Below are 25,583 nucleotides of genomic sequence, written 5' to 3' on the forward strand. Positions count from 1 at the left end.
CCTCTGTGAGAACCTTACTGTGTGATCAGGATCCGCAGCAGCGTGTTCAGGACACCGCCCGATTTCCCCGCACCGGTTCAGGTAAGGTTCCCTCAAGCTGCTGCCATACACAAAGGAGAGGTTTGCAGAGAAGCGGGGATGGGGGGGGGGGCGCGGGAATGCAGAGGGGAAGAAAAGGCCATTGTTAACAGAGGCAGCAAATTTTGTGCAAGGAATAAAAGCTAATCACATTATACCCTGTGGCTAAGTCATGATATACATACTGCTAATAATCAGTATTGTTTCACACTAAATGATGGCTAAAAACCGGATTCAGAGAATAAGGGCAAGAAGTATGGGTGTGTCCTGGGGTCGGCCTGAAAGACAGAGCTGTGGTCTCCCTTACCAACTGGGAAACCAACTGATAATATCTAAACCGAAGAACTCAAGAAGTGAACATAAAACTTATTACATAAAATTAGGAAAACGAATACTGAAGTACTCAAATAAAAGTGCTCAAGTGTCTGGAGAACAAGAAATGGGCAAAACTGGTCAGGGATAGCTATTTTTAGTAACAAGCCTGAAAGAACTATTTCACTATTTTTTAAGGTCTTTTTTAACTGTTTATTTATTTTTGAGAGACAGAAACTAGCAGGGGAGGGCCAGAGAGAGAGGGAGACACAGAGCCCAAAGCAGGCTCCAGGCTCCGAGCTGTCTGTATAGAGGCTGACGTGGGGCTCAAACTCACGAACCTTAAGATCATGACCTGAATTGAAGTCAGATGCTTACCCAACTTAGCCACCTAGGTGCCCCACATTCTTTAATTATTAAAGTCCTTTCACTAATCAGTATATAAATGTGATTATTATTGGTTATTTCTTTTTTGTGTGTGAGTTTTCTGCTTATATCCCTTGCCATTTTTTTTGTTTGTTCTTATTGATATGTAAAGAGTCCTTTGTATATTATTAATATAACTTTATGTTTGTCACATACTTTGCCAAAATTTCCCCAAATTTACTTGAGCTTTGTAGCATATTTAGAAAAATTTTTTTCATTCTAAAATTATTTTGGGGGCACCTGGGTGACTCAGTTCTTTGAGCATCCAACTTCAGCTCACGTCATGATTTCACAGTTTGTGAGTTCAGGCCCCACGTCTGGCTCTGTGCGGATACCTCAGAGCCTGGAGCCTGCTTCGGATTCTGTGTCTACCTCTCTGTCTGCCCCTCCTCTGCTCGTGCACATGCTCTATCAAAAATAAATAAACATTTAAAAGTTTAAAAAATAATAAAATTATTTTTCAATAATCCATAATTTATAGAACTTTTATATGTCATTTTTAAAGTTGTAGTTTTGACCCATTTGAACTAATGTTGATGGTTAAAAGTAAGATAGTGATAAATCATACATTTTAAATGGTTTCTGAGTGTTTTAAGTTAGGGTAAGTGGTCTTGCTACCCTATATGGGTAGCAAAACAAGCATTATAATTTCTAGATTCAAATTTATTGTGTCTTCCCTGTTTTTATTGGAATTATAAATAACTTACCTTTATTTTTAATGTTTGATTGCATTTCAATAGCAGTTATCTTAAAATATGAATAAAAATTTAATTACTTGAAGTTAACATAAGATTTCAACATTTTTTTGGCATTCAGACCATGTGGTTATTTTTTGTGTTCTTGCTGCCTTAGTTTTGAAGTCTCAGAATGGTAAGCATTTTCTAGAAATTGATAGCATGATGGGGTTTGAGAAAGGATTTTAGGTGCTTTTTTATCCATAGTTAGGTAAGTTCATCTCTTACATTTTGGCTTCTGCTAGTTATCAGTAGAGTAGAGATACAAGAAGGGGAATTTCATAAGATATCGCTGTTCTAAACCACAACTTTCCAAGAAATATTTGGAGAAATAATATCCCCATAATTATAATAAAAAATAATGAAATGCTTTCACTAATTTGTGATGTTCCTCATGTGGGTGTATAGGACTGAACCATGCTGCAAGTCATTCAGAAGTGGCCAAGGATGTAAGCACGATCCCCTCCACAGACACGTAGACTCACGAAAGTTCAACCTGGTGAGGAAATTGCATTTTCTTAAATAAGAGACAACCTAATAACTGTAAAACGGGAGGGGGAGTTTTAGTCATATTAATTACATTTTGTAACAAAAAGGAAGTATTTTTAAACCTGAAGTACGACGGAGCAGATAAGACACAACAAGTACCCTGCCTGTTCCATCAATGGGAAAGTGAAAGCATTCCGTTTAATTTACTAAACATGGCTGAAGTGTCTTCCGTGTGCCGGACCCTGGACCAGGCCTGCGGTCGCAGAAATGAATGTGGCCACACTGAATGGAGGCACAGTCCTATGAAGGAAGGGTGGTTTGGGCAACCTGGGGTTTGGAGAAGGCTTCTGGGAGGAGCTGATGCCTGAGAAAGGGTTGGTCAGGGGGAAGCTCTCATGGGCACAACCACCAAGACATAAAATACTGTGCTGTTCACAGAGGGAATACGAGAGTTTACTAGTACAAGAGCAGCAAAAGAGAGGAGTAGATGGGTGGGAAATGAGTTTGGGAAGGCAGGCAGAATCTGATGAGTATGCCATGCTTAGAATTTATTCTGTGTGTAGTGTGGAGGGCCCATGGAGGATATGAGATGAGGGATAAATGAGTAGCAACTTTTTTAAGTTTATTTAGTTATTTGGGGGGGAGGGACAGAGAGAGAGAGGGAGAGAGAGAATCCCAAGCAGACTCCATGCTCTGCACAGAGCCCGACTCGGGGCTCGATCTCACAAACTGGGAGATTGTGACCTGAGCCGAAACCAAGAGTTGGACGCTCAACTTACTGAGCCACCCGGGGCCCCAGAAGTTTATAATTCTATAAACAGAAGCAAACTAATAATTGTTGGGCTTCATCATGTGATTGTTTGGAAGGGGATGAGAATATGCCCCCTCAAAAGATGCAATGTGTTGGCATAAGGGTTTTGAGCTGAAATCAGTTAAGCAGTAACAAACACAGAAAAAGCTCTTCGCCCTCTCCCTATCTGCCTAAAAGCAGGTGATATATGTCCCTTTGTGAAGATGTCCCCCTTCCCTTTCCCATACAAGCAGGAAGGAAACAACCATCATCACTGGAGACAGAAAGTCAGTAGGGCGATAGGTCTGTACAAAGGAACTTTACTAAAATAACACTTAACTTTGATTAGTTTCCCACACATATTTGCCTTCCCACAAATTTACCTCCCCTAGGAGCCCAAACCCTTTTCCTTTGTCATGTCACTTTTCCATAAATGTATCACCCTTTGTTAAAATGGTATATAAGCCCTATATTCTTTTTTAAAAGTTTTATTTATTTAAGCAATCTCTACACCTAATGTGGGACTTGAACACATGACCCCAAGATCAGGAGTCAGATGCTCTACCAACTGAGCCAGCCAGGCATCCCTATAAGCCCCACATTCTAACCACCCTCTGCATACTCACCACTGAGGCTTCGCACATGTATGCGTGTTGCATGCGTTAACAGACCTATTCTAAACGTTAATCTTGCTTTTGAATTCACGCTCTCTAAGTACTAGAGCTAAGAAAGAAGAACAAGAAGATTTTTTTTTCCATCTTCCAGTTCCTACATTTAAGCCAGGTTTTCTTCAGGGACAAAAGTGGGTATCTTAATAACAGTGAAACTGTGACAGAGACAGAGGAAGAAGTCCATGTGATGACAGAGGCAAAGCCGGGAGTTATGCTACCACAGCCCAGGAACACCTGTGGCCACCAGAAGCCAGAAAAAAAAAAAAAAAAACAAGGAAGGACTCTTCCCTAGAGCCTTCAGAGGAAACATGACCTTGCTGTCACCTTGATATTGGATGTTTAGCTTCCAGAACTGTGGGAGAATACATTTCTACATTTTTCAGCCACCCAGTCCGTGGTACTTTGTTACCAAAGCCCTTGGAAAATCATACTACCACTCCGCTAGCACTATCTTTCTGAGAGAAGAATATGAAGAGAGTGATGTCAGAATTCCCACAGTAGAGGTTGAGAGAGATGGAGACTGCCCCGTCAGAGGTGTGCTCCTGCACGATACTTGAGGCTTCTCCAGGGTGCAGAAGCCCCCCCCCTCACCCGTATCCACGTTGTGGCTGCCATGAGTCACCAATTATGATGAGAAGATAATGTTAGTGTGCTTAGCTCCCCTTAAGAACACCATCCAGGATGGATGGACACAGGCCAGACTGTACTTGACCTGATGTGTGTGTGTGTGTGTGTATGTGTGTGATCTGTGGTTGGGCTAGAGGGAAGAAAGGAGAATTCATAGAGCAGGCTCTTTCCATAAAAGGGTAATTCCACTGGGCCCTCAATGACCTTAATGGCTAGTTGTCTCCTGCTCAGAGAGCATGCCTGTCTTGCCCACCCTGGGCACCCTTTGATAAAGTAAAAAGCAGGTGCCATTACACTAGGTACTAGTTAACATCCTGAACAAAGCAGCAGCAAACAAACTGAAGGAACCAAACTAAAACTTTTTAAACACTTAATTTTTAAAAAGGGGAGCTGTGTGGCACCTGGCTGGCCCAGTCGGTAGAGCACGTGACTCTTGATCTCAGGGTTGCAGGTTTGAGCCCCACCTTAGGTATAGAGATTACTTAATAAAATCTTAAAAAAACAAACAAACGTGGAACTGTAACATAACAAGAATCCAGGCTTAGCATTAAATAAACTCTCTGCCCAAGTGATTTTAAGCAAGATATGTAACCTCCCTAAATTTCAGGCTTCTTGTCTATAAAACATGACCAAAATCCAGTTCATAGGATTGTTGAAGAATTAAATGAGATGATGTTTACAAGCACTACACTAATTATAATTCAATGGTTCAAATATTAGAAACTCCTTTAAAGGGGCACGTGGGTGGCTCATTGGCTGAGCTGACTTCAGCTCAGTTTATGATATCATGCTTCAGTGAGTTCGAGCCCCACATCTGTCTCACTGCTGTCCGAACAGAGCCTGCTTCAGATTCTCTGTCCCCCTCTCTCTGCCCTTTCCCCACTCTCACTCCTTCTCTCTCAAAAATAAATAAACAATTCAAACATGCTTGTGCTTTGGGGCGCCCGGGTGGCTTAGTCGGTTAAGCGTCCGACTTTCGCTCAGGTCATGATCTCGCGGTTCGTGGGTTCGAGCCCTGCGTCAGGCTCTGTGCTGACTGCCAGCTCAGAGCCTGGAGCCTGTTTCAGTCTGTGACTCCCTCTCTCTCTGACCCTCCCCTGCTCATGCTGTCTCTCTCTCTCTCCTAGAAATAAATAAAACATTAAAAAATAATAATAATAAATAAATAAATAAACATTAAAAAAAAAAAGAAAGAGAGCATTGGGTGTTATATGGAAACCAACTTGACAATAAACTATTTGTAAAAAAAATAAATAAATAAAAATTTTAAAAAAAGAAAGAAAGAAACCCAGTTAAAGTTAGCTTCTAAAAAAAGGAGTTTATTGGTTCCTATAAACTGGAAAGTCCATGGACTCTTGAAGTCCATCTTGAAAAGATTCAGGTGCTTCTTGTGATCAACAATTCTTGCTCTTTTTCTGGCTATTCTTTACTCCTGTATTGATTTCTCTCTCACAATCAGCCTCTATCCTAAGAAAAATGTCCCCTGGGGCACCTGGGTGCCTCAGTTTGTTGAACGTCCAACTTTAGCTCAGGTCAAGATCTCATGGTCTGTGAGTTCAAGCCCTGCGTCGGGCTCTGTGCTGACAGCTCAGAGCCTGGAGTCTGCTTTCGATGCTGTGTCTCCCTCTCTCTCTGCCCCTCCCCCACTCACACTGTCTCTTTCTCTCTCGAAAATAAACATATATATATAAAAGAAAGAATAAATGTCCCCAAAACTGTCACTCTATGTCCTAGCCCTGCCACAGTCCCAGGAGGAAAAGAAAGCCCCTTCTCCCGGCGTCCGCACACCACTCCCAGGGGAGACCTCTGATCGGGTCCTGTGCCTGCCTCCAATGCCAGAGGGATGGGCAGGCCCGGGTGTTTGCTAGAGGACAGGATGACGGCAGTAATCTGTGCAAGTGACCCACACTCCAGGACAGATTTAAATCATGTCGGTTGGTCGTCTTATGTATGGGAAAATCATGCGTAGAAAAAAATCTATGCACATATATCAAACTTTTATTTGTAGTGGAATTATGGCAGGTTTGTTTGCTTCTTTACACCTTTCTGGATTTCCCAAATATTGCGCAAAAGGCTTTATTAATTTGACAACGAGGGATTACAATGACGAAAACTAATTAGAGAAAGAAAATATGTTACTGATAAAACTGGGAAACCCACAAAGCCCTCACCAGGGAGACGAGGACGTATCTCAGTCTACCTGAAATGTTTGAGACTATATGGGCCATTTCCAACTTAGGATGTGATTAATTGTAATCTGTCTGAGACAAAGTTGTAACTTAATGGAAACGGGAAGAGGGAGAACCCCTTGGAAGAAAGGGCAAGGGGGTTTGCACAGCTCACACAGAAAGGAATGCTCGTAACACTTTTGTTGATCAAGTTAGGCTGATGTTTAAGGGAGAGTCCCAGTTCCAGTGGGTTAGATGGCACTGGATCTATACAGAAAGGGTAGAAGGGGGTGGGTGACTCCCACCTCTAAGAGGTAGGAATGTTCTCATTACTTGCTCTCCAGAACTGAGCCTGGATGCACCCATTTATTTTGGAGATGGATAACAAAGTTCTCTGGCCAGGATAAATTCTGGTTAAATCCACAAACTAGTATAAGGAAGGAAAAATAATTTCTCCTCTACCTTCTAGGGTTTGTGACTGAGAACTCCCTACCCCCACCACAATAAAAAAAAAACCAGATTAACAAGAGAAAAACAACTTTAATAACATATATGCCTCATGTATACATGGGACATACCCAGGAAAACTGAGTAAAACTCTTCACAATGGCCAAAGCCACCACCTTAAAGAACATCTTCAGTTAAAGAAAAAAGAAAGATACTTAGGAACAGAAGGTGGTTATGGAGGTGTTAAAAAACAAAATCCAACTGAATCAATTTAAAGATGTAATTGGCTTTCTTCAGGACTCATGAATCAGGCAGAATTCTGTCTTAGCAAATAGAAGTTGCTAGAAGGAGCTGTACACAATAGAAAACTTTTGGGGCTCCTGGGTGGCTCAGTCAGTTAAGCATCCAACTTTGGCTCAGGTCATGATCTCACGGTTTGTGGGTTCGAGCCCCACATTAGGCTCTGTGCTGACAGCTCAGAGCCTAGACCCTGCTTCGGATTCTGTGTCTCCCTCTCTCTCTCTGCCCCTCGCTGCTCACACTCTGTCTGTCTCTGTCTGTGTCTCTCTCTTAAAAATGAAATAAAACATTAAAAAAAAGAAAAACCCAGAAAACTTTAATAGGCAGGAGGAGGCAGGGCAGGGAAGTTATTCTAGCAAAGAGTGGATTGTTCCAAGCAAGGTCACCACCCTTTAGGGAATGACAGGGGTGTCTATCAGGCCGATTACCTCACTAGTGCTAACCAGGTAATTCTAGATTGACTGGTAAAGATCACATTCTTGGGAGAGGCTGAAACTGAAACTGTAACTAGGTTAAGTTGTTAGTTAATTTGTTGTTGTTGTTTTTTTTTTAAGTTTATTCATTTTGAAGGAGAGAGCACACCCACAAGCAGGGGAGAGGCAGAGAGAGAGAGGGAGAAACAGAATCCCAAGAGGGTCTGACTGTCAGCACATAGGCTGATGCGGGCCTCAAATTCTTGAACCATGAGATCATGACCTGAGCCGAAATCAAGAGTGGGATGCTTAACCAACTGAGCCACCCAGGCGCCCCATGCAAGTAAGTTAGGTATTAAGATCTGGTTTCCTAATGTGAGGTTTAGCACAAGTGACTCCATTTTGGACGTGTTGTTTCTCTTTTTAAACACTTCCACTTCTGTCAGTGTCTCAGCTTAACTGAGAGATGTGATCAATATTTAAGGCAGTAGTGCCAGTCCCAGATACTGCTCCGAAGTCTCACAGTTTTTGCTGATTTTCTATGTGATATTCACAGGTCATGACATTTTTTTGCTGAATCTGTATAGTATTCACAAGTTGCAACATTGAGTTCACATTTTTTAAGTTGGTTATTCTCTCCATTCCCTTTTTGACCTTTCAGTCTTAGATCATTTGCTTGGTGGCTGGTTGCTGCAAACATACATTTAAAGCTTTTGGGGGCTCCTGGGTGGCTTGGTCAGTTGAGCATCTGACATTGGCTCAGGTCATGATCTTGTGGTTTGTAGGTTTGAGCCCCGTGTCAGGCTCTGTGCTGACAGCTTGGGGCCTGGAGCCTGATTCAGATTCTGCGTCTCCCTCGCTCTCTGCCCCACCCCCACTCACACTCTGTCTCTCTTTCTCAAAAATAAACACCAAAAATGTATAAAGCTTTTGAGAGCATACAGTGCAACAGGGGACTGCTATGATTATTATTAGCAGGATAATTCCCACTGTTTGGTTGGAGTGTACTTCATGGTTCCCAACACCAACACCAGAACCAGTCAAAATCACTATCTATAATATATGAATGTAAACAATCAGGTCAAGTTTAATGCAAACAAAGGAGTTTTAATGTGATTATCTTTGGAAAAAACCAAGGAGGCAATTGTTAGTACCTTTATAGATATATACTCTAATCCTGTTGCCTTTGAGGTTTTGTGATATATATACCTATAAACAGGAGTAGATCTAGTTTTCTTGCTTCCTCAAATATCTGGCTATAACTCTCCAAACTAATATTTCCAATTTTTCCCAGTCTTCTGATATTCTTGCTTTCTGGTTTTGTTTTTTGTTCACTAAGAACAAAAGACTGTCATTGAATCTCTTTGTTGTTGTTTTTTAAAATTTTTTTAAGTCAAAGAAAGACTCCGTTGAAGGAGTAACCTTTTAACCTAAGTGGCTTGCTCAGTGATCTTAAGCAACTGAGATTCAGCTTCCCCAGAGTGCTGGTCCAGGTGCAGCAAGTGGTGGTGGGCACAACGCAACACCTCCTTGCTTAGCTAGAAGGTAATCATGAATGGGGCAACTGGCTGGCTCATTTGGTGGAACATGAGACTCTTGATCTTAGGGTTATGAGTTCAAGTCTGACTACACTGGGTATAGTGATTACTTAAAAATAACACACAAAAAAATGGGGCCCCTGGGTGGCTCAGTCGGTTGAGCATCCAACTTCAGCTCAGGCCATGATCTTGCGGTTCATGAGTTCGAGTGCTGCAGTTTTTTAAAAGTTTCTGGTCATATCGTAGTCTATGTATATCTCTCTCAAATACAACATTCTAGTCCAGGGCTTGGTGATATAGCCAGTGTTTCTAATTGTGTCCTGTTACAGGGAGAACAAACTCTTAATGAACTTGTGCAAATAACTAACCATATTGTCATAAAAAGAATACTCAAGAGTTTCTGAATTCTGGGACGCCTGGGTGGCTCAGTCAGTTAAGTGTATGACTTCGGCTCAGGTGATGATCTCACAGTTTGTGGGTTCAAGCTCCATGTAGGGTTCAGTGCTGACAACGCAGAGCCTGGAGCCTGCTTCAGATTCTGTCTCTTTCTCTCTCTGCCCCTTTCTCACTGACTGGATATCAAAAATAAATAATAAAAATTAAAAAAAAATTAAAAAAATTAAAAATGGAGCACCTGGGTTGCTAAGTGGGTTAAGCATCTGTCTTCGGCTCAGGTCATAATCTCACAGTTCATTAGTTCGAGCCCTGCATTGGGCTCTGTACTGACATCTCAGAGCCTGGAGCCTGTTTCAGATTCTGTATCTCCCTCTCTCTCTGACCCTCCCCTGTTCTCACTGTCTCTCTCTTTCTCTCAGAAACAAATAAAACATTAAAAAAAAAAAAGATGAAGCATTTTTGCAGCAACACTTTTGCAAAAAGCATCTCAGGAAAATAATAACCTTAAACGATGCCCTCAAATAAACACACACACACACACACACACACACACACACACACACACACATTCCCGAAACAAAAAATCTTGGAATTGCCCATGGTTAACGATCTGAGGAGAGTTCACTATAAATCAGCAGAGCATTTATATTCCTATACAAATTCAACAAAAAGAAGGCTTAGTATTCTTACTTGGCAATGCTTCGCATCTAATTTTAACATATCAAATAAACCTGGATTTAGTATCTCTCTTTTTATAAAGGAGAACAAATTTTTTCATTTTTTAAAATTAATGTTTATTGTTTATTTTTGAGAGAGAAACAGAATGCAAGTGGGGGAGGGGCAAAGAGAGAGGGAGACACAGAATCTGAAGCAAGCTCCAGGCTCTGAGCTGTCAGCACTGAGCCCAATGTGGGGCTCGAACTCATGGACCATGAGATCATGACCTGAGCCGAAGTTGGATGCCTAACAGACTAAGCCACTCAGGTGCCCCAGAACAAATATTTTCAGATGTTCCAGGGACCCTCTGAAAAATCTCAATGTTAGTTCAAGGTCAGAAAGACTTCATTTAGGATTTGATTGGGAGGGGGAGGGGGACCTGGCTGGCTCATTTGGAAGAGCATACTTGCTCTTGGGGTTGTGGGTTTGAGCCCTACATTGGGTATAGAGATTACTAAAAACAAAACAAAACAAAACAAAACAATACACAAAACAAACCTTAAAAAAGAATTTGATCTGGGGAAGCTTTTCAAAAATATCAAAAGATTTCAACACTTGATTAATAGGACCACAGATTATTATAAAACAATACTTAATTATTATTTGGTCAAAATTACAATAAAGAGTTTCAAAGGCAAGTGCAGAAGGTTACATAGTTGTGGACAAAACCTAGCTCATAATATTGAGAAGACTCAGTTCTCTTAAAGACCTGATGATAAAAATAACACAAAGCTCAGGAAATATTTTGATAAAACATTAGATCTTTGTTCTCTACACAGATTGTTTTTAAGGTAAAGAAAAACCTTTGATAATATTTTATCAAGAGCAGATCAATAGTCCAAGACACCTTGTCCTTTTAACAGAGAGAAAAACAAATTCTAATTTTGAACCAGTTTACTTTTGATAGCAATACTCTTTTTTTTTATTCAAATAAATTCATTTTAATCTCAGCCATCCTGACTACACATAAAATTCTTAGGAGATTCCTCTTTCACAAACTGTACAGCTTTTTTTTTCTTTCTTTTTACAATCAGATTTGGTCCTATGTTTTCCCTCTTTCCTATTCTTATTTTAGGACAAAATTACTTTCTTTTTTTAAAATAAAAAAAAATTTTTTAAATGTTTTATTTATTTCTGAAAGAGAGAGAGACAGCGTGAGCAGGGGAGGGTCAGAGAGAGAGGGAGACACAGAATCTGAAACAGGCTCCAGGCTCTGACCTGGCTGTCAGCACAGAGCCCGACGTGGGGCTCGAACCCACGAACCGTGAGATCATGACCTGAACTGAAGTCGGAAGCTCAACCGACTGAGCCACCCAGGTGCCCCAAAATTACTTTCTTCTCCCTCAACAAAATGTACCTCCCTCCCTCATGACTTTCTTGTACCAAAAAAGACACATCCTACTTTCTTTGCATACAGACTTTGTTCCCTTATTATTTCTAGTAGCCTTAAACAATTGTGAATGATCTGTTACTGACAAATTTATGAGTATGTTTTATCATTCCTGAAAGTATATTTTCCTCATAGTAAATTTTCCACTGTGGCACAAAACATGTTTAACAGCAGACCCAAATAACTTTAGTTCCTCTGTAAAGGAAGCCAAAAATAAATAAACCTATTGTCGTTAATGTTTCAATACTTTCTCTTACTTAAAAAAGATCTAGATATTAAATAGCTATAAATAACTATCCATCATTTAATTCAACATGGCAAAACTTTAAGATTTCAGATCACCAAAATGATTGGGAAAACTAAAAAATTTACCTAAAAATTTTTATTCCACTTAAATGTATTTAATTCACTTGTTCTCAACAATTATGTTTAGATTATTTATGAAATTTTCATCATACCAAATTTTCCATGCTGACAAATTTTGAAATAGGAACAACATGAAATTATTCAGCTAGTAAAACCAGGGAGAATAAACACTACATATGCATCACTTTTAACACTAACAATTCTGAAGACCTAGCAGTTTAATTAATCTAAATTTAAACTAGCTTTTTTTTTTTTTTAACAAAGATTATGTCAGATCACATGAACTTGAGAAATATCTGGGTTACTTCTATTATATTTCTGAGAATTTTAGGAATATTTAATTCACATAAGCATTTAGCTTGTATAAAGCCAATTAAATAGTGCTGTTTATAAATTAATTGTAATAATACCATCCAGAGGCAGAAAATTATCATACATCTACAACAGACACACACAGACACACATGAGCATACATACAGAAGAGACACCATATGCCTCTATTTCCAAATTTAAGCCAAGAATCAGGTACATTAAGACAAAACTCACTAGTTATAAAATAAAAGTTGGGTCCAACCTGTATTTCTGGCAGTTGTAATAAGTTAAGGCTACCTGATTGGATGGCTTAAGTTTTTTTTTACCAATATTTGTGGGGAAGAAACTTAAGTTTTCTCCATTCTCCTAAGCTTCAAATCACTTTTTTTCCTTCTGATTTTTTTTTCTGATAAGAATGAAGCTCCCTCAAGTTTGTGTTTCAAGGAGATAGCCAGATGAGAAGAGAGGGTTGCTGGAGAAGAGCAGGTAGAACATTTACATCTCAAAGTCATGGGGAAGGAATGCAATGCTCCTTCAAGAAGGATTTTTATTTACTAAGGCTGGAATTTCTATGATACCTACAAGCCTTTTGAGATGAATAGAGGAGGTTAATTGTTAAAAAAAGAGGGGTGGACTTTGAATTGTTTCCAGAACTGTATCTCTGGTCTCACAAATACTTGTAGGATCAAGATGGTTGCTTCTAATTCCTCAAGGAATTGGGTTGCAACTTAAAATAACATCATAGGTTGATCTACCCATCCGACCTTCTTAACTTCAGTTCACTGTGTATATATCAGGGAGATTTTCAGCTAAGATGGAAATCAAAAGATTTCTATGTTCTGGTTTAGAGCTGCTTCTCGGGGCTTCTGGGTGGCTCAGTCGGTTAAGTATCTGATTTTACTCAGGTCATGATCTCATGGTTCATGGGTTTGGGCCCTGCATTGGGGTCTGTGCTGACAGCTAGCTCAGAGCCTGGAGCCTGTTTCAGATTCTGTGTCTCCCGCTCTCTCTGACCCTCCCCTGCTCACACTGTCTCTCTCAGAAATAAATAAAACCTTAAAAAATTTTTTTAAAAAAAGAATCTATTTTAAAAAATAGAGCTGCTTCTCTTTGGAATGTTTTAGTATGTCTTATGTTTAGAATGTCTCTGAAATGCGGAATCCTCCCACAAAAGCTTTAGAGGGCGTATCTTTCCCTCTGGGAACATAGCTTTATTTTAGCTTAGCGGAGAACACAGAGCTTGTCAGTTTTCAGGCGGTACTTAACAGTCCTTTCAGATGTAAGAGGGTGGATCCCCAGAGAGAGTGCAAAGGATCCTACCTTCCCACAATCTAGAGTTATGTCCTAGGATAGTCATAAGAAAGAACTGACAACCTAGAGGACTATCTCTGTACCAGGCAGGCAGGAAGCCAAAACAAGGTCTTTTTAAAAAAGTTTTATTGATTTATTTTGAGAGAGAGAAAGAACAAGTGGGGGAGAAACAGAGAGAGGGGGAGAGAGAGAGAGAGAGAGAGAGAGAGAGAGAGAGAGAGAGAATCCCAAGCAGGCTCCACACTGTGAGCGCAGAACCCAACGCAGGGCTTGAACTCATAAACAACTAGATCATGACCTGAGTCGAAATCAAGAGTCAGACGCTTAACCAACTGAGCCATGTAGACACCCCCCAAAACAAGCTCTTAGGACTCAAAGTGAGACAAGGAGGAAGATAATTACCATACTTGACAGAAAAAGGATCAATGAGTCTGGATTTGGAAAGGAAGAGACAATGTGAGAAAAAAATTTTTAAAGTAAGCTCTACACCCAACATGGGGGCTTAAACTCCTGACCCCGAGATCAAGAGTTACATGCTCTATGGACTAAGCCAGCCAGGAGCTCCAACGATGTGAAATGTTATTTTATTTTATTTTTTTAAATGTTTTATTTATTTCTGAGAGAGAGAGACAGTGTGAGCAGCAGAGGGTCAGAGAGAGAGGGAGACACAGAATCTGAAACAGGTTCCAGGCTCTGAGCTGTCAGCACAGAGCTCGACATGGGGCTCAAACCCACGAACCATGAGATTATGACCTGAGCCGAAGTCAGACGCTCAACTGACTGAGCCACCCAGGCTCCCCCATCAATGTGAAATTTTAATTTCTTCTCTCAACTGGGCACTACAGACAGATTTGGGAAAGCTGACTCTTGTAAGACTTCTCATTCTTCACTGGTTTCTGCCAGTGCTCCCAGGATCTCCTCTACAGCCTCTGAGATCTACCAGAATTTGCTGAGATTATCCATTAATTTTAGTTTTTGTTTCCCTTGGCTGTTTAAGGCAACGTCACAGTTTACCAGAAAAATGCCTCAGAGTCTCAAATCCAGGAGGGGTCTACATGGGAGCTCTTCTTTCGGGGAGACAGAAAGGCGTTCAATATTGATGTTGAAGAATTTGCATAGAGTCCTTGAGGACAGCCTCTTTCCCAGTGTCCCACGTTATTACAAATTGAGTCTTCAATCCCAGGGTTGGAGTTTTGATGATGGATCCCTAGAAGGATATAATGGGGAGGCCTAGGTGTTGTTCTAGATAACTTTTGTGTTTTTAATTTTTGCCATTTTTGTAGAAACTTACAGCTTCTATGACCATAGCTTTTGGACATAAGTTAGGGAGATATGCTGAAGGTGGTGACCTTCACTCTTTTGAGCTTATGTGTCCTGTTCTATTTTAGCTAAGGCTTTGGGTATCTGGGAGCTAAATTAATACCTAATGGGAATATGTCATTGTGTTGGAGACTGTATAGTGTTTTTGTTTTAAAAAAATTTTTTTAATGTTTTATTTATTACTGAGAAAGAGATACAGCGTGAGCAGGGGAGGGTTAGAGAGAGAGGGAGACACAGAATCTGAAACAGGCTCCAGGCTCTGAGCTGTCAGCACAAAGCCCGATGCAGGGCTCGAACCCACAAACTGTGAGATCATGACCTGAGCCGAAGTCCGACGCTTAACCGACTGAGCCCCCCAGGCGTCCTGACTGTGTAGTGTTTTAGAGTGTGTCTCATTGCTTTGCACATTTTCCTACAGTTAGCAGGCACCTAGTGTCAATCTAGCCCATTCCATAACCAATTTATCCTAACATGAGAGTGTCAAAGGCTCTAATAGCTTTCAAGTGCTCCACCCATGCCCACCCATTGCAACTCTTTGACTTCTAAAATTCCATGGCGCCTGGGTGGCTTAGTCAGTTAAGCATCTGACTTTCGCTTAGGTCATGATCCTGCGGTTCGTGGGTTCGAGCCCCGCGTCGGGCTCTGTGCTGACTGCCAGCTCAGAGCCTGGAGCCTGTTTCAGTCTGTGACTCCCTCTCTCTCTGACCCTCCCCTGCTCACGCTGTCTCTCTCTCTCTCCTAGAGGAAAAAAAAAAACATTAAAATTCCCATTCATAATAGCCTTTATCTATACAAAACAAGACAAATAAGCATGTGCACCTTAACTCACCAGACACAACCAAGAGATATTACTGTGGCCTGGCCAAGAGAAGGCCTTCTGCACACCATTGACAATTGTCAACATGGACCCTGAGAAGGAAAAAGATTGAACCAGCAGGCTCCAAAGAATAGGGACTACAGACAGATTCCGTACAAATGGGGAACTGAAGCCTAAACCCACCAGCAGCTCCCAACATGGAGTCTGGGGACAAAACCAAGGGCTGAGGTATTTCACTCAGATGGGGGATCTGTAGACTGAGCCAAGGCCTAGTGGTCTGCAAACCATGTGGAACCCTCTGACCATCTGCTAGCTCAAGCTGACCTGCCCTGGACTGGAAAGCTAATTAGACTGGAAGCTTGATACAAAGAGAGTGGAGCTAAAAACTAAGAGGAACTTACTTGTGGCCTGCAGAGGTGGTGAAAAAGACAGAGCTCAGAGGGCTCACTGGTGCCACACCTGTGTTTCTCACTGTCCCTGAACTGGCAGAAGCCTCCTTCCATCCCACTAATGCCACCAAATCTATTCGAAAACAAAATTCAACTGAGTAAAAGATCTAATTGACTTTTATTTAATGAATTGGACATGAATTGGGCAACTTCCCATCTTAGCAGAAAGAAAGGAGCTCTGAGAAGCTGTACACAAAATGGAAGACTTTCCCTGACGTATGATGATTCGATGTGGGAGTTTTTTACTTTACAATGGCATGAAAACTATATTCATTCTGTAAGAACCACACTTTGGGTTTTTAATTTGGATCTCTTCCCGAGTGAGCAATATATGAAAGGATACTCTCCTGTGACTCAGCAGCGCTGGCAAGCCTCAGCCCCCAATGAGCCATGTGATTATGAGGATGATCACTAATACACTGATAGCCATTCTGCACCCATACAACCATTCTGTTTTTCACTTTCAGCACAGGATCCAATAAATTAGATCAGAGGGACGCCTGGGTAGCCTAGTCAGTTAAGTATAGGACTTCAGTTCAGAACATGATCTCACAGCACATGAGTTTGAGCCCAGCATTGGGCTCTGTGCTGACATCTCAGAGCCTGGAGCTTGCTTCAGATTCTGTGTCTGCCTCTCTCTCTCTCAAAAATAAATAAATATTGAAAAAAATTTTTAAAAGAAAATACATTAGACATTCAATACTTTATTATGAAGTAAGCCTTATGTTAGATGATTTTGCCCAACTGTATGCTAATATAAGTGTTTGGAGCACATTTAAGGTAGGCTAGGCTGACCCATGATGTTTATTAGTTTAGGTGTATTAAATGAATTTTTAAAATTATGATGTTTTTCAATATGATAGGTTTATCTGGATGTAACCCTATCTCAGTTGAGGGAGATCTGTATAGGCAGAAGGAGGAAGGGCAAGGACATTATTACAGCAGAGTGGATTGTTGCAAACAAGGTCACCATCCTTTGGGGGAAGGAGGAGGTCTAACAGGCAGATTCCGTCCCTGGTAATTCCAGATTGACCAGTTAAAGGTCACATTCCCAGGAAAGGCTGAAACTGCAATTATGATGGGTATCAAGTCATTGTTTGCTGATGTGGGGTGTAGGATAAGTGACTCCTTTTTGAGACTGTTGTTTCTTTAGCAGGGTAGCAGGAAGGGGACAGTAAAGTTGTTCTATGGGTATAAGTCTGGCCCCTTCTCCATTGATGAGAGTTTCTTATAATTTATTGCCATTTTTCTCTTCCTGGCACAGACAAGGAGAGACCCTACAAATGGAGATTTCCCTTATAAATGTCAGTTTCTCTTACAAGAGAGTAAATTCTACTGTTTTTAGGGCTTCTCCGGTGTCTGCTTTTTCTCAAAAATAATCAGCTCAAAATAATCCTTATGCCAAAGAAGCATATTTTGGGTTGGCATACTCTGCTGCCTTTTACTGGCATTTTCATTTTTGTATATCCAAGAACTTGTTACTCCAAGTGGTAGGGAAAGCCAGTATGGGGTCCCTGAGTTGGGTTCCTTGAGAAAGCAGGGTCTGAAATAAAAACCCATGTGCAGGTAGTTTATTTGGGATGATCGCAGGGAAGAGGAGAGAGCTAGAGATCAAGACAGGGAAGAAGGAAAACGCAAGGTGGAAGGTTACCCCTTACAGCAGAAGTAAGCAGAACTTCATCTAAACTCCATTTCCTGATAATCACAAAGCAAGCTTCTCAGAATTCTCATCCTGATGAAGTAGAACTGGGACTGTTTAATCCTTTGCCTCAGGCTTTGTAGTATCTGCAAAAGGTGGAGGGATCCCCAGGCGGGAAGCAGAGAGCCTCTAGGCCCAGGTGTGCCCAGCAGGTGGCTACTGCGTGATGAATCGGGAAGCCCACCTGGGGCCACCCCAGGGGCAGCTGAACTCAGAAGTGGCTAAGAGGTGAGGATACATCTGCTACAGAGAGTCTTAGGCAAAGGAACATGGAGGCTCAGTTGTTTCTACTAAGATCATTCTGGCTGCAACGTAGAGACTAGCTTTGAGGACAAGGGTGGAAATGGAGACCAACCAAAGAAGTTACTGGGGTGGTCCTGGTGAGGAGTGATGATGTCCTTAAAAGCGGACTTCCCCACGCAGCCTGTTGACAAGCTTTCTCCGGGAAGGTAGAACAAAATGTTGGCAGTGTCTTAGAAGGAAAAAGGCAAGGTAGAATTATTGAGAATTTGAAGTTTGGTTTAGGGCAGGTTTTTAAGTGTGGAGGCTTGATTAGAATCAGGGAGAAATCATGGTATAACAATTTAGGATTGTTGAAACTAGCAAGAGGAGAATTTTGTTTTTAAAGATTTTATTTTAGGGCCACCTGGGTGGCTTATAGTCGGTTAAGATTCAGTCATGATCTCATAGTGTGTGCGTTCATGCCCTGCAGTCGGCACAGAGCCTGCTTCAGATCTTCTGTCCCCTTTTCTCTCTGCCCCTCCCCCACTGGTTCTCTCCCTCAAAATAAATAAATACACTTAAAAAAATAAAAGATTTTACTTTTATGTAATCTCTACATCCAACATGGGGCTCGAACTTACAATCCTGAGATCAAGAGTTGCACGCTTTACTGATTGAGCCAGCCAGGCATCCCCGCAGGGAGAATTTCAAGGCAAGGGGTTCAAAAGAATTTTGAGGCATAAAATGTCTGTTGTTACTTTATATTGTTGGATGGATCTTTCCATTTGACGGATGGATTTGATGGATCTTTCTAGAAGTTCCTGTAAGGAACAGTCAAGCTACTTGCCTGGATGAGTGTCTCTTCAAAGAGTAAAGTCACATTCATGTGGACATCTCTGGGAGTCACGTCCTTAGGACATTTCTGTGTGAGGGTAAATGCTTTTCCTTCTCTGTGCCTTGTTCCAAAGAGGTAGCCCTGAGGATGGAGAAAAGTGAATGGATTCTGAACATATTTAAGAGGCAGGAAAAACAGGGCTTCCTGTTGTACCAGATGTGTGAGACACACAGAAGAAATCAACAACACCTAGAAATCTCACTAAGACAAGTTTGAGCTAGAGGCATAAATTTGGATATCATTAGGGCACAATTATTATTTAAAGCTAATGGAATGCATAAAGTTGCCTACTGAGAGCTTCATTCTCCCAGTGTCTATATCTCATTAGAAAGATAGGAGAAGAGAGTCCAACAGCTAAATCCAGGGTGTTTCTAATATTCAGAGGTCAGGTAGTGTGTCAAGTCAGAATGTATTTAATGGTAAACAGGAAACACTGGTCGGGTGTCTAAAACAGACGGGGTGTGTTCTCATGTAACATGGAGTCTGGAGCTGAGCAACCCAAGTTCTTCTGTCTTCCCCTTCTGCTACCTTTACATGTAGGTCTGTATACTTGAGCTTGGCCTCAAGGTCACAAGACAGTAGTTGCACATTTAGCCATACAACCACAATTCAGGTAGAAAGGAGGAGTGGCGGGGGGCACATTAGCCCCTTCTCCTCTGGAAATGAAGGCTCTCCCAGAAGCCTTTACTCAGCTGACTTCTTTGCTGGCCAGAACTATAACACATATCCACCTCTAACACCCTGTGAGTCCAGAAAGTAGTTTTAGCTGGGGACTTGGCTGCCCTGAGTGACAGTGGGGGGGTTATTCGTAAGGAAGAAGGAAGGAATGGCTGCTGCGTAAGCAGTTGGTAGTATGTGCCACCAGCAGATAAGAAGGAACCTTGAAGGACACCGAGGAGTGACAAAGGACAAAGGAGGAAAACAGGGAGTGTGTGGTGTTCCAAAAACCAAACGAAGAGTCTTTCAAGAAGAAGGGAAGGATCAACTGGGTCAAATAGTCCTTGAAAACTGACAAAGATGGGGGGGGGAGGTCTGGTGGATCTGGTGACATGGAGATCATTGGGACAATGACAAGAGCAGGTTCTGTGACAAGATGGGCATGGAAGTCTGGGGGGAAGTAGGCTAAGGAGAGAATGGGATGTGAGGAAATGGGCACGAATTTTGGAAGTTTGGCCTTGAAAGGGGTAGTTGGGGGAGGAGAGAAAGGAGGAAAAAGGGAAGAATATTCTAGGATGGAAAATACTGTCCTTTTACTGACTTATTGTCATTTCACTTGATTGTTTTGAGGATACAACATAGATTAGATAGCTTTATTTATTTATTTGTTTTTTAAATGTTTTTTAAAAATTTATTTCTGAGAGAGAAAGGGAGAGGGAGAGCGTGAGCAGGGGAAAGTCAGAGAGAGGGAGATACAGAATCTGAAGCAGGCTCCAGGCTCTGAGCCAGCTGTCAGCACAGAGCCTGACGTGGTGCTCGAACCCACAAACTGTGCGATCATGACCTGAGCCTCAGTTGGACGCTTAACCGACTGAGCCATGCAGGCGCCCCTAGATAGCTTTAATATTAATCTTAAAACATTATGGTTCAGGGTATTATAAGTCTGCTTCTTCCCAGATCCGTTATAACATGGTGCACAGGCCAGGCTTGGAGTCAGGAGTCTGATTTGAACTCCTAATTCTGCCTCGGTGTGTGATCTTAAGCCAGTTGCTTAACCTCTCTGAATCTGTTTGCTCATATGTAAAACCGGACAATCACGGCCACCTTGAAAGCTGTGAAATGGCTGCATATACAGTGCCTGTCATGGTGCCTGGCACATAAGTAAATCATCAAGAAGTGATAATGACATTCCTATGGCAGACCCAGATACAGTGTTTATACATCCAGGGTCCAGAAGAAGTCCCCAAGAGACAGACTATATAACAAATGCTTAATCACGTTCAGAATTTCCTCTGAGCCAAAGCACAGGAAGACAACCAAGCACGGTATAGCCGTGCCGCGGAGTCCATACAATCCAGGTCATTCCTTCTTGTTTCCCTATTTGTAACGCAGCAGAAAATCAGGTACCTGCTTGTCTCTCTGAGGCTCAAAGTATAGCCAGAGGGCTGAGCAGCCGCTTAGCATCTGCCTCCTCCTTGAAATTCAGGGTCAGCAGGAGGACAGACCCAACGGAACACTCACGAGGGGAGACGGATCTTTGCAAGGCAGATGGAAGAACAAATACGAAGCAAGAAAATGTGTGGATGAAACGGGATGGATCATGAGAACTCTGGTATTAAGGGCAAGCTAACTTTGTATTATTATGGCTTTGTAATAACAGTTATGGGTTTTACCTTTATTAGGCTTAGTTCTTTGTCTGAAACTGGCTGCGGGGAAAGGGCTGGATCAGGGCAGGAGATTCGGAAGGAGTTTGTGGAGCGAAATGAAGGACTCTAATTTCTCTGTCCTGCACACGACACTGAATGATTCCTCCTGGCTCTGATGGCTCGGGTAGAATTCCCGAGCATCGGTGGGGCACCTGGGTGGCTCAGTCGGTTAAGCGTCCGACTTCGGCTCAGGTCATGATCTTGCGGTTCGTGGGTTCGAGCTCCACATCGGGTTCTGTGCTGGCAGCTCAGAGCCTGGAGCCTGTTTCAGATTCTGTCTCCCTCTCTCTCTGTCCCTCCCCAGCTCATGTTCTGTCTCTCTGTCTCAAAAATAAACTATTAAAAAAAATAAAATAAAATAAAAAAAGAATTCCCGAGCATCGGTGCAGATACCACTGGACCACGGGGCTCTGGGAAGGGATCGGGGTCCGCCGTGCTGCTTTACCCTGTGCTGGGCACAGCGACAGAAACATCCGAACACTGAGTGCCAGTGGCGGCCCCCACCCCTTCAGTTCCTGCTTACCTCGGGCACGTTTCCTAACCGTCCAGGGCCTTGGGGACTTGACCAGCAATGGAAGTAATGAAACCTACATCACAGTTCCGTTATGAAGACTAGACTAAATCACAGTTACAAGGTCTGGTTCAGTGCCCAGCACATGGCTGGTACTCAGACCGTTTCTTCCCTTCCGCGCCCTTTCCCGGGCGAATGCCGTCTGTCCCCCTTTCTGACATGTATGTGCCCCACGCGTACAGACCTAGAGATGGGACACTATTGTGTGTATCACTCGGGTTCTCTGAGGAGCGGAAGCTAGGACAGTGGCTCACAGGGAACATGCGGGAAGAAAACAGGAGGGTATTAGCACGAGGCAGCCTCTGTAGGTAGAGCTTGCGACTTGATCTCAGGGTGGTGTGCAAACCCCATGTTGGGTGTGGAGCCTATTTGGGAGGGAGGGAGGGAGGGAAGGACAGCAGTGAGAGTAGCAGAGGGAGCCTTGAGGATGAAGGTGTGACAAAGTCTCTGTCAACCCAAGGGAGCCCAGGGGCAAAGAATGCCTCCAGGCCACCTGTCAGAGACCACACGGGCGGACCCCAGCTGAGGTGGACCCTAGAAGAGCCAGCCAGGGCCACCAGCCATCAGCCAGTCCTCTCTCAAACGCACGTCTCTGGTCTGTCATGCCTCCGAAAACAAAATTTATTTGTGACACACTCTAGAACATTCTTTTTAACAAACTCTAGGCAAACAAAGATGCTGGAGGATTTCCTTGTGCTCCTAGTGCCAGCAACTGACGAAGGGAAGACAGAGGGAGAAGGGGAGAAGGAGGAAGGAGCGGAAGGAGGGATGGCAAGAAGGAAATGAGAAGGTGTGGAGAGGCCCAGGGGCAACTGCCCTTCTCTGACCAGGGGTGTGGCCTGAGCTGGGAATGGCAAAGTCACAGGGCCTCCACTGCAAAAAAAAAAAAAAAAAAAAGTTGTCCTACGGAGAAGGAAGGAAAGAGCATCTGGCCAAGACACGGTGCGAGAACAGCAGCCTAGTCTTCACTGTCTGGTCTTATTTTAGCCCTCAGTAAAGAAACCATTTTATTAATAGCAATAGCAATACTAGCCTATGTTTACCCAGTACTAACTATACACCGTGCACTGTGCTGAGCATTGCACGTTCATGGTCTCAAGCCTCACAGCACCCAGGGCCTGTTGGTAATGTTATCGGACCCGTCTTCTGGGTGAGGAAACTAAGGTTTTCTAGTTCTTAGTTTCACCAAAGGAAAACGGTTTGCCCAAGACCGTTGCCGTCAAGCAGGGACACAGCCTTTATTTGAACCCAGGTCTTCTGGTTCCGCAAAGCCTGCCCTCCCAGCATGTAACCTCTTACCCACCAGCCAGGTTGCCCTTGATTCATAATTAGGCACAGCTTGTCCTGAGCGTCAGCGGGACTCATGAACCCTCAGAGCCCACGCTCAGCTTCTGTTCTCTTCCAGTGGAAAGAACACGGCCTCGAAGCTGAGAGCCCTGGGTACGACCCTCAATTCTGCAGTCAGGTGGGGGTACTTCTGAGCAGGACTCCATAAATCCCATTGTTCTTGTTTTTTCCCCACGCCTTTGAATTCAGGGGATGCACGAGATAATCGCTAAGATTCTTCCAGCTACGTAGTCCTGGGAGTTATTCGTTAGCAAGGGTGAATAATCCCCAAATAATTCCAGGCTAAATCAGGACGAGGCGTATAGCCCAAGGCACTTGGGCATGTCTTGTTTTCTAAGCAGGAAAAAAAAAAGGCAAATAACATCACTGCAGAATATTAAATCAATTCGGATTGTTAATGGAGAGTCTGAAGGGGATGAGTTTATTTTCTCATGATTTTAAGGCCTTTCTCAGGCAAGAGCCTGATCCGGCTATCTCGTCTGCTCCAGCCAGACGGCTCTCCCTCAGGAGAACACACATTTCCTCCCCTTTATACATGGAAAGACCTCACATGCCCAAACCTGAAATCTTTCCAGTTTAGATGTGCGTTGGGTCTACAGAGGCTTTTATTCCTTCTTTCATGAAATGAATCATGATTAATAATAGCCAGAGGGTGAGGAATTACAGTCATGCCTTATTACTGAAGATGCGTCTTTCCCCCTGCCTTGCTGATGATGACAGCAATGACGAAGCATTTCATCAACTGGAAAAGAGCCTCAGACTCAGAATGTCACCCGCACGTCCCCAGAGAAAGGCTGCTGTGAGGTGGTTGGAAGAGCAAAGGAAACACGGCCCAGTTCGTCAACGGCCTCATGATTCAGCTCTTGGCCCCCAAAAAACATCCCCCCCTTCTTTTTTTTCCTTACGAGGGAATCCAAACGTTAGTACGGGTCTAGAAAAATGAATTTAAATTTCCTTTTGAAGAGACAAAAATCAGCAGAATGAATAAAAGAACTCATTTTTGGTACGTTATTTCCCCTCCTGGGAGTTTACCGCATCAAATATTCAATAAACGCCATTTGCAAAGAGAGGTAGATAACAGAAGGGAGGCCTAGGGGTTACTAGCTTTTCACTCTGGCTTAAGTTCTGGAACTGTCTTGATTACTTCTTAGGTGATCAGCCAGTCTCAAATTTAAACACATGGGGGGAACAGTCCTCACTCACAGGGGCACAGGAAGAGAAATGTTATGAAAGAATAAAAGGATGGAGTCAGCGTTACTCACATAGAATCCCTCCAGCCCCATCTCCTTTTGGTTTGAGCACTAATGTTTTCGTCTCCACAAGTGCAAATGAGGCTTTTTCATTCAACGGAGGCAGGTTTAGCCTGACCCCTTTGCTAACTGTAAGCAGTGAATTGTTAAATCTAATAAGCATATGCACATTTGTTCTAAGAACAAATAGCTTTGGGGTACGGTGCAGGATGAACTGCAATGAAAATAAAATATTAAGTACTTAACATTTTACCATAAAAAGTTGTCTAATGTCAAATTGTGTGGGATTTGATGTCTTATAATTTGATCCCGCTTCAGTTATTTCCTGCTGTTGAATTTAGCAACCCCGTCACCCTCCTTTGCCTACCTTTCCTCAAAGTGTCCTCTCGGTGTCTGAACACACCTCCCCCCAGAGCAAAGGAAGTCAGTTTTAGGTTTAAGAAACCACCCCTCCCTCTCTTTAACTACAACATTTTCAAATGGTAAGTGTTTTATCTGCATTTGAAGGAAAAACTTAAAAGAATTGGTACCTGGAAGGGGAAGTTCTTAAAATCCCCCCCCTCCCCAATATCCTGACAACACAAACAAAGGAAGGGGAAGTCTCCAAGATTAGCAAAGGTAACAATAAGCCAAACGCAGTAAACATCAGTTTGCCGTGTGTACAACTATCAATCACTGTGTTGTGCGCGTGAAACTAATATAATATTGTAGGTCAATTACGCTTCAATAAAAAGAAAATGGAAGAAGGTAGCAAATCTAGGACAGAAGAAATAAACCTTTGTTACACACACACACACAAATACAATAAGCAAAAAAATCCTCCAGGATGTTTGTTTCATGAAAATCAGCGCATTGTCCAAAAGGGAAAATATCCCAAATCCCCATTTTCCCCCTTCTTCCTCCTTTGCCTCTTTCGGTAGGTTCTCTCCTGCTCACAGGTAATGCCTGGGACTTCTTTCAGGAAAAACAATGGTTATCTAAATTCGAAAAGATTCCTTTTCATCCTAAACCTTCCCACAGTCAAACGAGTCACCTCCCTCGCTGCCCCGCCCTTGAGCTCTAATTTCGGTCCTGTCGTGTTTTTAATTCCCCAGAGAATGGCTTCCAAAAGACTGCCGTGAATTGTCCTTCTCAGAAATGTTCTACCGTGGGTGAGGTCCCCTCT

At 42.6% G+C, this 25,583-nt stretch overlaps 1 long non-coding RNA gene across 3 annotated transcripts in view; it reads right to left on the reverse strand.

Annotated features, from left to right (window-relative positions):
- LOC120244762 overlaps nt 1–25,583 on the reverse strand; it is a 63,482-nt gene that overhangs the window by 27,237 nt on the left and 10,662 nt on the right. The window contains exon 4 of one of the 3 annotated variants that reach the window (XR_005531628.1): nt 18,629–18,968. The exons of the other annotated variants lie outside the window; for them this stretch is intronic. This is a non-coding gene — a long non-coding RNA (uncharacterized LOC120244762). Of the gene's footprint in view, nt 1–18,628; nt 18,969–25,583 lie in introns of those variants that run through there. 3 annotated transcript variants of the gene reach the window in all.

This window comes from Hyaena hyaena, unplaced genomic scaffold (assembly GCF_003009895.1).
Source record: "Hyaena hyaena isolate Hyena2069 unplaced genomic scaffold, ASM300989v1 scaffold_389, whole genome shotgun sequence".
Taxonomy (NCBI): Eukaryota; Metazoa; Chordata; class Mammalia; order Carnivora; family Hyaenidae; genus Hyaena; species Hyaena hyaena.